This window comes from Oryx dammah, unplaced genomic scaffold (assembly GCF_014754425.2).
Source record: "Oryx dammah isolate SB20612 unplaced genomic scaffold, SCBI_Odam_1.1 HiC_scaffold_23, whole genome shotgun sequence".
NCBI classification, from domain to species: Eukaryota; Metazoa; Chordata; class Mammalia; order Artiodactyla; family Bovidae; genus Oryx; species Oryx dammah.
In genome coordinates, this window is record NW_024070207.1 from 5,202,625 (window position 1) to 5,207,340 (window position 4,716).

The 4,716-nt window shown below is 39.6% G+C and overlaps 1 non-coding gene across 1 annotated transcript; it reads left to right on the plus strand.

Annotated features, from left to right (window-relative positions):
* Positions 1 to 546: 546 nt before the first annotated feature.
* On the plus strand, positions 547 to 618 carry TRNAC-GCA. Its single transcript has one exon. It is a non-coding gene; the product is annotated as a tRNA-Cys (tRNA).
* Positions 619 to 4,716: the final 4,098 nt, after the last annotated feature.

A 4,716-nucleotide genomic window follows, 5' to 3' on the forward strand; every position in this document is an offset into this window, starting at 1 on the left:
TTTACTGAGCATCTCACATTTTCAAATACATTTGTAGATGCTAGTGATTGATAGCTGTTCCATGTCATTAAAAATGCTGTGTAAAAGACAATTATTGTTAGGAAGTTACCCTACAATACATTTTTGTCTCTGATGGCACAGTATAGTATGTATCATTCAATTTCAGCCTCTTCAAATTGTTAAGATGTAAGTGTGCTATTTTTGCATAAAATCAAAAGGGACTTTGAGACATAAACAAATCTATTAAGGAGACTGGTCTGACTCAATGAATAAGAATCAGAAACTGTTTTGGAGACATTGAGTGCAGTGACTGATAGAAATTATCTAGAATATTATCATGGCTCAAAGTGCCTTGACTTTTTCAACATATTCTTGGAAACATTTTGGGAAGTTCCAATTTCAGGTTTCATTCATTCTTATGTTGTAGCCACGCATTCTGGGAAACAAACTCACTCAGAAGGACAATGCAGATAGTGGAGTGCAGTTTATTGCACCAGCAGGCCCAAGGCAGAATCTCCTCTTAGCCAAGGACCCCGACCAGTTTTTTCCCTGGTGGCTCAGAGGTTAAAGCGTCTGCCTGCAATGCAGGAGACCTGGGTTCGATCCCTAGGTTGGGAAGATCCCCTGGAGAAGGAAATGGCAACCCACTCCAGTATTCGTGCCTGGAGAATCCCATGGATGGAGGAGCCTGGTGGGCTACAGTTCACAGGGTCACAAAGAGTCGGACACGACTGAGTGACTTCACTTTCACTTTCACTTATATACCCTAAGTGTACTTGCTCAAACCCACCTCACCAAATTCCTTGAAACTAGTCTGGGCAAGGTAAAAGAGGGATACGATCAAAGTTAACCCATGGTTCATGTATCACAAGACTAGATAAACAGTGGATATTTATCAATAGGCCTGTGGTCATATCCTGATAAACATAATGGAATTTACAACTTTGTTCTGTTACAGAGATAATCAGCATATTCTTTTAGGCAACTGAGAGTCCAAGTGCAAGTCCTGAGGCTCTTTTATCCCGGGGTCTGGTTTTCCTTTGGTACGCCATTTCTATAGACACTGAGCACAAAATTCAGAGCCCATTGGGAGGGTGACCACGCGTGTAGCCTAATGTTCACAGCCTGGCGTAAGATGGAGTCCAGCTCTGTCTGTTTCCTGCTTCACTTAGTTGAGGAGTTGTTGTTGCTATTGTTCAGTTGCTAAGTTGCGTTCGACTCTTTGTGACCCATGCACTGTAGCCCACTAGGCTCCTTTGTCCATGGAATTTTCCAGGCAAGAATACTGGAGTGGGTTCCTACTTCCTACTCCAGGATCTTCCCAACCCAGGGACTGAACCTGAGTCTCTTGAATCTCCTGCATTGGCAGGTGTATTCTTTACCAACTGTGCCACCTGGGAAATCCCATCGACAGAGGAGCCTGGAGGACTACAGTCTATGGGGTTGCAACAGAGTTGGACATGACTCAACAACCAAACAACAACAACACACACACACACACACACATATGTATACACATGCATATAGTTGGGTTTTACTTAAGGGAGGGCATATTAAAATTTGTTCTGGCACGTAATTAGTTAACTTGTGTACCAGCTTGATATATATACATATATATATTTTTTTTTTGAGGCATGTTTTAAGCTTTATTCTGGCAGATGTAGAGTAGTGCTTGTTCTAGAGTTGAAGTGTTGCTGAACTAAGGTTCGGCTGCTCACTGCTCAAAAGCCAATAATTCAGGAGGCAAATGTCAGTAGGAAGGACAGGCACTTTAATCATAAAAGCTGGCATTCTGGGGGATAAGGTGGACTCATGTCCTGAGATCAACTCCAAGGATTCTTCTCATCCATGACAGTGTTTAAAGGGGAAAAGGCAGGGAAGAATCCCAGGGAATCATCGAGGCAGGAGATTGGGTTCGGCATCATTCTGCAATGAAGACTGGTTGACTCTCTCTTTAGAAGTTATCTTGACTGTGTGGTGTGCCTGCAGGATTGCAAAGGGGACTGACTAAGTTAGTCATTCTTACTTTTAATCTAAGAAAAAATATCAACAGGTTAAGCAAGTCATGGTGTGCATTCTAGAGAACATAAGTCAGGAGTTAGTTTAAATTGCCTAGTGATCGCATTCCTATAATTGGGTTTCAAGCTTAGAGGGGAACAGAATTGGGCAAACAGGAAAGGCACAAAAGCATTGCTTTCAGAAGCAGCCTTATACCTTAGGTATGCAACTAGATCTTACCTGAATCTCTGTGATCTTCAGTAATGTCTTTTCTATCTGGTCATTTAGAATGTGAATGACTACTAGCACTTTGAAAATTCTGTAATCTCCATTCAATTAATGAATTGAATTGTCCAGTTAATGGGTGCTTTTCTGCTTTGCACAAATGTGGGTTAGTATTCTGCTAAAGACTCACTGGGGCCCTTTGAAGTGTGGATTTCTAGAGCTTCTCTGCATATCTCCTCCTTGTCTGTTATCTTGCCTCACAAATTCCAGCCACCTACACAGCACCTAACTCTGAACTCTGTCTCCTTAGGTCAGCAAGATTGCGTGCTCTGTGTTCCACCTCTCTCACTGTATTCTGGTAAGTACCTCGTGGCAGAAAATCAGGGCAGTAATTGGGCTTACTTCCTGTGTTTCTCTTTTGTCACCTATAGTGTAATATCTGAAAACTATTGTTTCATATTTTTTGTCAAATTTTACAGCTATTTACAGTTGGAGTGTTAGTCTAGTACTACATGCTCTATCATGGCATCATGAGTATGCTGTGCTTAGTTGCTCAGTCGTGTCCGACTCTTTGTGACCTCGTGGACTGTAGCCCGTCAGGCTCCTCTGTCCATGGGGATTCTCCAGGTAAGAATACTGGAGTATGTTGCCATACCCTCTTCCAGGGGATCTTCCCAACCCAGGGATAGAACCCATTCTCCCACATTGCACGAGGATTCTTTACCATCTGAGTCACCAGGGATGCCCTGAGAAAACACAGATTATTTCAAGTCATCCTATTTTAAAGAAGTGAAGATAATAATCTGGGCCCTTATGTATGTCCTAGCTATTTACAAAAAGTTTTAAGCAAGTCACTTAACTTTCTCTTGGTATGAGTTTCTCATCTGTTAAATGGGACACATGGTATCTGTTGTACTTATCATAAGTTATTGTAGGCATCAGATAAGATGAGATATATTAAAGGGGGTTTAGAAGCTGTAAAGTTTACCAAATGTGTTATCATATCACTGCTATTATAAAAGTTGCTTGTCCACTGCAGAAACACTTTAGTGATAAAAATTATGGCTTGTAAAATAAAATAAACTTGTTATGTTTTAAAGACACTGGCATCTTATCAGGAGTCTCATTCTTGCGGGTTTTATCATGTGTCTTGTTACCTATGGTAGGTAGATAATATCTGAGTGGTGAGCTAAAATAGACCAACCACAAAGCAGAGGGTCAGGATTGTTATAAATATACACAATATACTTGGATCTCAAAACAATGTGGCATAGCCTTAACCAGTGGGAGATAAAGTAGATGGTTTTGAAATGTGGCCAACGGGTCTCAACTGAGAATTCGATAACCACAACCTTGTAGACACCAACCATGGCTTGTAACTGAAGAATAGTGTTCTTTCTTATATAGTCACCCTAAAGAAGCTTCTATTCACACATCCATTCTATAGGCATGGGTTCTGAATGTTGTATTTCTGGATATGGGATGGTAATGGTGTCAACATTACAAACTAGCCATATGTGTTTGTGTTTAAAGTTCCCAAAGTCAAGCATAAACAGTCTTTCTGGTGACCTTTTACTGAGTTGAATAGGTGCAGTGGGCTGACCTATAGTTTTGTTTTTAATTCATAAGCATCTGAAACTTGAGATTTTGTTGGAGTCATTAGACTAGTGATTTTATCAAAATTATTTGATAGATATTAATCTGCAAGCATAAAGTCATATACTTAGCTTTCAAAATGTCCTCCTGCTCCTAGGCCAAATAGGTACTTGAAAAGAAATGGAAAAGAGAAATGCTAGCTTTTCTGAAAGGAAAGCAATTATTTAATCTTCCAAGATTATATTCAGAATACATCCATAGCAAAAATAATTTAAGTCCATATCATAAATATTCCACAAGAAATGTTCACCAGTTCTCAGAACTTGAAGTCACCTCTCTGGACAACAGACCATTCTGCAATATGCTTTAACCTTCCTCTGGGAGATAATTATCACAGCATATTTATTTTAGTTCTCTTTATTTTAATAGAAACCATCTGTATGGAACATCAGAACACTCTCTCTATTACGTAGATATAAAGATGTCTAGCTTCATTGTGATTGTTTTTATTGTTTTGCTATCTAAATACTTTCTAGTCTAACACTTGGAGCTCAGGAAGTGTGAAGAGCTTGCTTATTTGATGCAGTATTTCTGCATTGGCTTTGGAAAGAAAGTAAGGCACTAAATCCAATATCCTGAATAAAGCTCTTAGAGAACTCTAAGGAGTGTTTTGGTTGCTGTTATTCTGGGTCACCATGTAGTAGGTTTTTCCTCTGTACAGAACATATATTAATGAAGCATCCTTTGTAAAACGTGGAAAGCACGTCTTTTCTTTTATTTTTTAACATACACAGATTCTACCCGGCATAAAAAGTCTAAATTTTCCATGAAACTTTAAATAGTCAGGGCCTAGCAGTAGGGTAAGATAGGTAATGATAACTAAATATAACCAGAGCA